An 11422-nucleotide genomic window follows, 5' to 3' on the forward strand; every position below is an offset into this window, starting at 1 on the left:
CTTCGTCAGGCCCTAAGCATGGATTTTGACCTCTTCCGCTCGCAGTCCGTCTTCCTGCGTCTCCGGGCCGTCCGTGGGTGGGCGGCACGGGCCTCTCGGGGGACGGGGGGACGTGTTTGGTGGTGCGGAGGGTGGTGCCCCTGGGGGTCGGCAGGCCTCTCGGTGGCCCCGTACCTCCGGCCATCGGTGGTCCTCTGGCGCCTCTCGGCTTGCTTCGTCGGGCCCTGGGCGTGGAGTTTGGCCTCGTCCGCTCGCAGTCCGTCCTCCTGCGTCTCCGGGCCGTCCGTGGGTGGGCGGCCTGGGCCTCTCGGGGGACGGGGGGACGTGTTTGGTGGTGCGGAGGGTGGTGCCCCTGAGAGTCAGCGGCCCTCTCGGCGGCCCCATGCCTCCGACCATCGGTGGTCCTCTGGCGCCTCTCGGCTTACTTCGTCGGGCCCTGGGCGTGGCCTTTGACCTCGTCCGCTCGCGGTCCGTCCTCCCGCGTCTCCGGGCCGTCCGTGGGTGGGCGGCCCGGGCCTCTCGGGGGACGGGGGGGGGACGTGTCTGGTGGTCCCGGGGTGGCGCTCCTGGAGGTCGGCGGGCCTCTCGGCGGCCCCATGCCCCCGACCGTCGTGGTCCTCTGGCACCTTGCGGCTTGCCTTTTCGGGCGGGTCCGTGAGCTCACCTTCCTCCCGGGGCTGCTCACGTGGACCCAACAGGAAGTCCCGCTCGAGAAAGAGTTCTATCTCACCCAAGAGGCCTCGGACGCTCAGCTCGTCCACACCCTCCACATCCCGGTCACGACACCACCCTCCTTCCGTCCCTGATAGGCCCCGTCCTCGACTCTGCCCTATCGCGCTATCCGGCCTTCCAGGCCGCGCAGACCAGAGCATCCTTCTAACGAGCCTCCGACTCTGGCCCCCTCTCCCACACTCCCTCCTGGTCCTTCCCTCCGCCCCTCCGCGCCGGCAGCGAGTATAGGACTGGAAGGCCCCTCTCATGAGGAACCCCCCCCCCCTCCAATCGGGTTGGGGGACGGGGCGGAGGACCACCTTCGTTCTTTTTTACCTTATCCTCCTACCACGACGGACTCTTACGAGTTCCGCCCCTTCTCATGGTATGACCTTGCCTGTATCCCCCTTGTGTAGCGGCTAGGGATTTTATTCAGCAAAGATGCGGTCTCGCCTGGTGGAAACACTCTTCAGTACGGGGTCCTCTCATCACCTGAATGACATCATTTGACGTCTCGATCTGGACTCCGCCCTACTAGGCTGTTCAGGCACCCAGGAAATGGCACCTCGCTATATCAAAATATAATCCTTTGACGTCACAATGTGATCATGTGACGTCAGTGATCCTTTGAAGTCACGATATGATTCTTTGACGTCACGATGTGTTTCTGTGACGTCACGATGTGATCCTGTGACGTCGTGATGTGATCCTGTGACGTCACGTGATGCTGTGACATCACAATCTGATCCTGTGACGTCATGATGTAACCCTGTGGCATCACGATGTGACCACGTGACACCACTAATTCTGTAACATTACTGTATGGTCCAGTGAAATTACAATGAAAACATATGACGTCACGATGGGGTCCTGTGACGTCATTTTGTTTGTGTCGTCACGATATGATTACATGATATCACGATGTGATAATAGTTCACGAGGTAACGTCAATACGCGATAAAGTGATGTCACGATGTAATAAAATGAAGTCATTGTGTGATAATATGACGTCACGATGTAGTCCTATGACGTCAATTTGTGGCCCTGTGACGTCACGAGGCGATCCTATGATGTCATAATGAGATCCGGTAATGTCATAATATAATCACATGATGTCACTATGTATTAAACATATGGAAGTCAGCTCGTGGGTGATGAGATGTCACAAATTGCCTTAGGGCACTATTGGATGAGGATGCTCGCCACGGGCTTCGAAGACTTCCCGAGGGAAGACTTGGGGTGAGTTGGATACATACCGAGGGTCCAGGCCCATCCTAGCGGGAGAAGCTCAGGGAACGTCTTCACCCAGAACGAAGCCTCTTGACTAACGCCCAGGGACGAGGTCGCTCGGAAACGACCTCGGCCTCGCATTTATGTTATTATGCGTTCTGCAATCGATTTTTGTGACTTCACTACACCCTCTGGGGATCGGAATCCACCTTGGCCTACTAATTTGATTCTCTTTACCATACCAAAGAAAGGACCAGGAAAAACAAGACTGGCTATGAACCTGAGCGCACTGAACAAATACTTGAAACCCCTGCGATTCAAGATGGTGTCGGTGGCCCAGGTCCGGTCAGCACTCCGGGAGGGATTTGGATTAGCGTTCCTGGACCTTCAGGACGCAGATTGGCATTTCCCCATCCACCCCCGATATCGCCGTTTCCTAATGTTCCAGGTAAGGGGGGAGGTATATAATTTTACCAGACTCCTTTCGGACTCTTTCTTACCCCGAGGATCTTCACGAAACTAGTGAGAGTGGTAGGCGCACGCTGGGCAGAAGCGAGCGTCTCTACACTCATGTACCTGGACGGCTGGTTGATGCATTCGCCCACCGGGGAGGGTGCATCGGCCGACATCTCGGTGGCTCCGAGAGTGTTGGCGGACGTTGAGTTCGGGGTGGACTGGGACGGGTCTGCCCTCTCTCCCACACAGAGACTTTATTGGTTCGGAATTGAGTGGGACACAGTCAGCGCTCTTCGGGCGCTCCACTGCGTCAAGAGGGGGTGCTTCTCTCACACGTTCTCCCGCCGTCGGTATGTGTGTGTGGGGGGGGGGTGGGGGGGGGCCTCAACTTCGCGACCCCGGCCCTTCTACTGGGCCGCTTGGGGCGCCGACGGCTGGCACGGGAGGTCGACAGGAGCATACCAGGCCGGTACCTTCAGCACTCCACAGCTTGTTGCGTCCCTGGCTTCGGTCGGGGACCCTGCGCCGATCAGTCCCATAGTCCACCCCCCCCCCCCCCCCCCACCCCCAATGGCAGGGGCGGCGGACGCCTCGGACATGGGGTGCGGCTTCCAGTCGAGCTGGAGACATCAAGCTTGTCGGGGATGGTCGGAAGATAGAAGGTCACTACACATCAACTTTCGGGAGCTGATAGTGGTGAAAGAATGACTCGAGCGACACCCCGAAATCTCCTGCATGAGAGTCCGCTTCGACATAGTCAATGTGACGGCAGTACAGTGCGTGCAGAGGCAAGGTACGGCCCGACCAGGTCCACTCCTAGCCCTGTCGGAAGACATCTTCGCCGAGGCATCACGCAGGGCCATATCACTCCCGGCGAAGTATGTTCCGGGCCGCGAGAACGACTGGGCAGACGCTCTATCCAGGTTTCGGAAGACCTCCGTGGAGTGGCAACTACGCCCACAAGTGTTCGAGTCGCTCTCCCTCCGCTACGGCATCCCAGAAGTGGACCTGTTTGCCTCCCCAAACACGATCCAGCTCATCCTCACCTACAACCAAAGGACACGCACAGGAGGCCCAGACGCCTTCACGGAGGACTGGAACCGCCGTAAGTACGTATACATTTTCCTCCTCCAGCGACACCGGTCCTCCTGAAGGTGATGCAGACCCTCAGGTCCTTCAAGGGTCAGGTCCTCCTGATAGCTCCCTACTGGCCAACCCAGCCGTGGTTCGGGGAGCTAATGAGATGGTGCCCTTCTCCCCTTCTACTGGGGTCAGCCTGCCTAGCCAACAGTTTCTACGGGGGAGCTCTCAGCCAACTCTTCTCTACAGAGGCAGCAGACAAGATGCTCAGAGCTCACCTTCAGTCCTCAGTGCGGCAATATAAATCCTGCTGACGGAGATTCCAGAACTACATTCGGAGACACGCGATAGTGACCATCTCCGCCAGCACGGTTCTGGACTTCCTGACTTGGCTAGCTGACTCCACCAACAGGGCACCGGCGAAGATCTCGGCTCACTATATAGCCCTCACTGATCGGCTCCGCTTTGGCATGAACATCCGAGTGCGAAAGAGGGCTCGAACCCTCCTAATGAAGGGGATCAGCGCCTCGAGAGAGCCGAGACATCAAACGGTCCTGGCCTGGTCCTTGCATCGTGTTCTGCAGTACCTGGCGTTCGAAAGTGCCATTATGGAGGAAGAACACTTCTTTCAACGTGCCGTCTTTCTGCTCGCCTTGAGTACGAACTACAGGGCTTCACAGCTGGCGGCAATCACCCTCCATCCGTCCTTCTCCAAACTGGAGGAGGACAGCTTGGCCCTTACCCTCTCTCCATCACCAACATTCCTAGCCAAGAATAAGCAAGCGGATAACATGATTAGCCCTCTCAGAATACAATCCTTCCTGGAGGGAGGACACCCACACCCGCTGCGCCCGATCCGTGCGTTCAAAGACTACATGGAGCGCACGGAAGAGATTTCAGAGGATCATCTCTTCTACAATTGGAAATCTAGGAACCCCCTAACCCCGAGGTCCCGGGCGCACCTGCTTTGCCGCATTATAGAGAAAGGCGACACGGGCCATGCCCCACACACCCACAACATCAGGAGCCTCGCGGCATCACTAGCGTTTCTCCGCACCCACTCTGTGTAGCGGGTGCAGGACCTATGGGACTGGACATCGACGACTTCCTTAAGGGCACGATATCTCTACCACTCGGTTACCCCTGTCCCAGGGGAGGGGTGGGTGGGGGTTGGGGCAAAGGGCCACCGGGGAGTAGGGAAAGGCCCAGGAACCACTGAACAGGGTACAATTTTCTTATAATTTACGCATTATTTAAACAGTACAATATTGTACATATCACATTCGTCGGTATAAGTACTTGACGTTTCTTTTCTCCCCTTTACTGAGTGATAAAATGAATAAATCTCCCATAGAAGAGACACACGTAATAACGGCTTGAGACCTGGTCCTCGACTAAATCAGGCTTCACCTTCTCCTCCCACCTGTCCTCGTCTCATGCATAGCTTCACTGTGCAGGTTTCTTTCAGCCGATAATATTTCTTTGTCGCGGCTCGTGCCGCTTAGATTATTTCTATAGGCTTAAGAAACCTGTACAGATTTAGGGTCTCTCCCTCCTCCCACAGGCGAAGCCTTCATTTCTCATTGAAGTGAGCATACGTACGGGTAGCTGGCCTACCGGGAGGTGAAGAGTGGGGAGGGGGAGGTGGGATCATCAGCGCGTGCACATACCTGCACAGAGCCGGGAATTTTAAATTTCTGATGAGTTTTGTTTTTCTGGACGTGTCTGATGTAATATTAGGCCTTATATCAATAGTAGCATTTGTTCATGAATAAGTCAGGAGTACGTTGGTAGGGTATTGAATATTGAACTGTATCGTCATCCGCAAACTAGATTTTATTTTTCATAACGCATTTATTGCGCTACGTTTCCTGGGGGACTTATAAAATTTTACCATATTTTCTTTTCTGTTGCAGGTTGGGTTTTGTAAGTCATCAGTTCCACCATGAAAACACGCCATGATCAGGAATATATTAGAATGCTACTGGGTACCGTTCCTCAGGATGAAGAAAAGGAAATGAGGGGCAGTAAACTTCCATTGAATAGGCAGGTTCTATTATGTCTTCTAGCAAACCTTCGAGATATGCATTGGGATCAAGCTTTATCTGCCACCATTGACAATGTGCTTTTGCACTACCAAAGAGCAGGGGTTCCAACCATTTCCGGGAGGAATAATATTGGTCGAGTGATTAAAACTTACGATGACAAAGTTTTCATGATACTTATGAAAAATAATGTGGATAGAAGACAGGCAGATGATCCTGATATGATCAAGTTTAAATCAGAACTAGATAAAACAATGAATTTTTAAATGAATACCGTGTTGAAAGATATGGCAGCTGCAAAGAAGGGGAAAACTCAAGCCGAACAAGATGCAATCGATCATGACATACTGTTCATGAAAAGCATGCTGACTGGCAGAACAGCTACCTACTCTGGTGTGAACAAGGTACTAGGCAGAAGCATTAAGAAACGACAGGAGAGACAGATTTGAGAAAAGGGGCGGCAAGATCAAGAAAGTTGTGATTATGAAGAAAATGGTGTGGCTGATAATTATTCTCCTATTAGTACTGATGAGGACAATAACACTGATGAATTTATCACTGCTGAGCCAAAAAGAAAACACAGGAGAATAGTGAAAGAAGGGGTTTCAATTTTTGTGCCCCATGATATTTCAAAGTCAAAGTAACTTGTTTCATGCAGTGTTAGAAATAATAACTCACCAACCTGGTTGAGTGCAATTGTATGTTCCTTTGTATCTGCATGTGGCGGAGATACATCAAAATTGAATTTAAGTGCAAGAACAACCCACGGATACCGAGCTTCGATCATGTCAGAATTAAATTTGAAAATCAAGGATGATTGGCACCCATCAGACAAAGTACTAGTTTACTGGGATGGAAAATTAATGGATGCACTTGATTCTAAAAGCACTGATGATCGCCTGCCCTTTCTTGTGTCTGGTGACAATGGCACAAAGCTTTTTGGAGTCCCCCCTCTTCCACATTCAAATCAGAAAGGTGGCCCACACAAAGGTGATGTGATATCAACAGCAACAAAGCAACTTTTGATGGATTAGAAGTGTAAAGAGAATGTTGTGGGGATGATTTTTGACTCGACTCCACCAGATACAGGTAAGTCCATCAGAAACTGCTGTGTAAATATTAACATAATGAGGATGAATTATATATACATAAATAACCATATAGAATTATAAGAAACTTTTCTAGAATTGGAATTATTTAATTAAATACTATTCTCGTACACCTTCAGAACAGAAAACTGGTTCTTGCGTCTCCCTGCAAAAAAAATTAGGGCGAGCTCTTTTCTGGTTCGCTTGTCGAAGGCATATAGGTGAAGTCATCCTAAGTGCTTGTTGGGATTGTCTCAAAGTGGAAAGCTCTTCAGGTCCAACCATAATGCTTTTCAAGAGATGAGCCTTCATGTTTTACAATAGGAACAGGAACCTTGAATGTACTTGGTTGAATGCATGACAACCGAGCAAAGTTATTCAAATTGTCACGTGGATAAATTCGGAAATGATAGGGAAAACACTTTTCAAATTAGTGAACATTTATTTCCAGATTCAAGAACCACTTTTCCAAATTGGTAGGCTACAGCGACAAAAATATATACTACCACCCCACAATGCCTGGAGTATTTGAGGAGCGCCATCAGGAGATGGCCAATTTCTTCCATAAATCTCTATCCAAACCATTTGCTCGGGGCGACTACAAGGAGTTGGTAGAGCTTTGCCTGTTGTTTGTGACTAAAGGATCTGACCCTGTGAAGTTCACAATGGTCAGGCTCGGTGCACTTCATAAAGCAAGGTAAATGGCCAAGTTGCTCTATACCCTCAAGATCGTTCTTTTATCAGTTATGATTCAAGAGCAGTTTCTTAGAGCCGAGATTGCAACTGAGACTCAAATCAGCAAGTTGGAACGTTTTGCTGTCTTCACAGTCGCAGTTTATGGCCCATGGTGGCTTGTTTGCCCAGTTCCTGCCTCTGCTTTACTAAATGATTTTGTATCGGGGTGGCCAATGAAAGTAAAAAAAAAAAAGAAAAAAAAATTGTATTAGATATAAGCACTACAATAACGAGCTTCGTAAGCTAGATCACCACTGGTTCTTAGCGACGCGACCACGCCAGACTTAGCGGGAAAACATACACGCTCAAACTGAACACTTGGTTATCACAATAATATATAAAATATATGATAATAAACATATACGTTTATATGAACACTTGGTTCTCACAATAGCATACAAAATATATAATAATAAATAAACAATATTACAAATACGTATGTGCAACACACAAAGAATATTCTATGCCACCATTAGATAGCTCGGCCACCATCACTCGGTGACCCCACCGAGCAAACAAAAAGAAATGACCAGGCAAGCCAAAAGCAAACATAACACAGTCCACACACATACAAAGGTGAATATAAAAGTGTAGAAAAGAATAACATTAGCACACCCTAATACATAAGCAAGAATACAAGAATATATACATAAGAATCACATACAACATAATGAAGGTACACAAGAAACATATACAACATAATGAAGGTACACAAGAAACATATACAACATAATGAAGGTACATAAGAAACACATACAACAAAATGAAATAAGAACTGGCGCCAGTTAACCAAAATACAAAAGACAGCAATTGCCGGACGTCCGGGACATGACACTCAATAGCTAAACAAGAGGTACACACAAAAATGAATACACTTAACAGAGAGAAAAAAACCCACAAAGCACAGGGCAAGACAAACAGAAATAACAACATAAACAATATACATATTCAGTTATGAAGACACAGGACCCCTTGAACGGAGATTATAATTATGAGGGGCTGATACAGGAATAATTTGTACAGTGGGCTTTGGAGGAGGCCGGGTAAACGCCGGTATGGGCACCTGAGTGACCTTATGTCTGTCCACATACACCACTTCGTTCAGTCCCTGTGAAGTATCAAAGACCCTGAATTTGTTGGGATGCAACTTCTCAGTAACCAAAAAGGGGCCACTAAATTTAGTTTAACTTAGATTGGCGGTCAGGCATGCTCTTATAAACATGATCACCAACAACGATGGTAACAGGCTTTGCACGAATATGTTGGTGTTTCAACATTTCGGCCTTGGAAACAGGAAGTTTTTTCTTTCACAGAGTCATAAATGGCATGCAACGTGTGACTCTGGAGCTGATCATAGTCATCAAAATTGTAGAGGGGACGAGCAGGGCTGTCAAGCACATCATAAGGGAGCCGTTTTTCAAATTCATAGATGACATAATGAGGCGTTTTGCCCGTAGAAACATTAATGGTGCTATTAATACAAGCACTGACATGGGGAAGCCAATCTTCCCAGGATTCATGAAAGTTACTCGCAACGTGTCTGAGTATCTCTAGAATTTTCCTATTCGTCCTCTCCACAAGACCATTGGACGCCGGATGGTAAGCAGTCATGAATGTTTGTGTGATGCCGTAACGTTCACAAATACTTGCCAAAACCTCGTTCCTAAATTCAGTACCTTTGTCACTTAGGAGCACCGAAGGAGTAGTGTATGGACACAAAACATGAGAAACTAAAGCATGGGCTACAACTGGTGCAGACTTGTTACGTAAGGGACCTAATATTACAAAACGACTAAAGTGGTCCATACACACAAACACATACACAGAACCTTGAGTGCTACGAGGCAGTTGCAAAAGGTCAATAGCCACAGTCTGAAAAGAGTGATAAGGAGTAGGGTACTCTAAGATGGGAGCAGTGCGCGTAGAGCCTTTGTTCTGGGCACAAGAACTACACCTGACTACATGAGAGGTAATGTCTAGTCGCATTTTAGGCCAATAATACTTCTTACGCGCCATAGCCAGAGTCTTGTCATGACCTGGGTGACCAGCCTGAGGGGCATCATGAGCAAGGGACAAAACAACGGGAACTAGAGACTCAGGGATCACTAGATGTGCCACATCCTGCTAAAACACTTCCACATTACGAATTAGAACCTTGTCCTGCAGGGAAAATTGGGACAGAGGTACCGGTAAAGCTGGTAAGGTGGTATCATTACCAGACTCCAAAGCATAAATGACAGCAGACCAAACAGGGTCTTCACGCTGAGCTTTGGCCAGAACCTTCAGGGAGAAGTTGTCAATTACTGTAACAGCAGCAACAGGGATATTACCTGAAAGTGCATCAGCAACGTTGTTTGCACGCCCCGGGATATGTTTAAGGGTTGGATTGAATTCCCCGATCGTGAGGAACCATCTGGCTAGGCGGCCTGAAATATTTTTGCCCTTGAAAAGCTGAGTGACAGCAGTGTGGTCCGTGTAAACTGTAATACATACATACATACATATACCAAGGCTTTTCCCCCCTTACTAGGGAGGTAGCCAAAAAGGTAAAGGCATAAAATCATTACCACCCATTCCATCCCTGAAAACACTCCACACCCCTCCACCCTCCCTCCCATCTTAGCACCTCCTAGATGACGGGTCATCCCTGCACCCTGTCCACTGCCCTAGGTCAGAAGCAGTGTCGCAAGACACAGCACATCCACAGCAAGGCCGCTTCATTAAATCGGCGACCCCCCCTCTCCGTCCCCCCATATAAAGGAGAAGACAGGGAGAAATCCCTTCGGGCTGCGTCAAAATTTTGCTCACACACACTACCTCACCCCCCATCCCCCGGTCCATTCCACCTCATGCATCACAACATCTTTCATATACAACCATTCTCCATTCACCCCTGTCTTCTGTCCTCTCCCGTCCTTCCTCAACAGACATTCCCCTCTTCCCCAAAGCCCCCCTTCACCCCATCCATCCATCTCATCCTAGGACGTCCCGTCATGTTCACTCCCTCCACATCTGCCTTCCATACCTCTTCTACTAGTCTTTCTTCACTCATTCTTTCCATGTGTCCAAACCATCCTAATACTCTTTCATCAACCCTATCTCCCAGCTCCCTTTCCACCCCTGTTCTCCTCCTCACCTACTCATTTCTCACTCTATCCAGCCTAGTAACCCCCATCATACTTCTCAGACACTTCATCTCAAACACATTCAAACTCCTTCTCTCTTCCTCTCTTATGTTCCATGTTTCTGCTCCATACAGTGCTGTTGGCACAATCACTCCTTCATATAGTCTCCTCTTAGCATCCATTCCCAAATTTCTATTCCTCATTACACTTTTTAATCCACCAAGGCATTTACTCGCTTCTCTCAATCTACATTCTACCTCCACCTTTACTCCGCCTTTTTCTGCCACATTTGCACCCAAGTATCTAAAACTATCCACTTCCTCCAGTTGCTCTCCCTTAATGCTCACTTCCAGATTACTGCCACTTTCACCCCTTGTACATCTCATCACCTTACTTTTACCCACATTTATCTTCAGCTTTCTTTTATCACACACTCTCCCAAACTCTGTCACCAACTTCCTCAATCCCTCCTCCGATCCTGCCACAAGCGCAGTGTCGTCCGCAAACAACAGCTGGCTCAACTCCCACTTTTCTCCATTTTCTTTAACCATCTCCAATCCCTGATCCACTACCCTTGCATTTACCTCTCGCACTACCCCATCCATGTATAAGTTGAACAGCCAGGGTGACATAACGCATCCTTGACGAAGTCCCACCTTTACCTCGAACCACTCACTCTCTCCATTTCTAATCCTGACACAAGCTCTACTACTCTCATAAAAACTCTTGACAGCTCCGAGAAGCTTTCCTCCTATCCCGTATATCCGCATAACCTCCCACAGTGCCTTTCTGTCTACCCTGTCGTAAGCCTTTTCCAGATCCATAAAGGCCCAAAAAGACATCCATATCCAAAAATTATATCACGGAAATGCTTTAAAGCCTACACCACTGCCAGGGCCTCTAAATGAGTGACAGAGTAACGGGACTCATGCTTATAAAGAATGCGACTAGC

This window comes from Oratosquilla oratoria, chromosome 6, assembly GCF_046742065.1.
Source record: "Oratosquilla oratoria isolate Oo_2021 chromosome 6, ASM4674206v1, whole genome shotgun sequence".
In the NCBI taxonomy this organism is placed as follows: Eukaryota; Metazoa; Arthropoda; class Malacostraca; order Stomatopoda; family Squillidae; genus Oratosquilla; species Oratosquilla oratoria.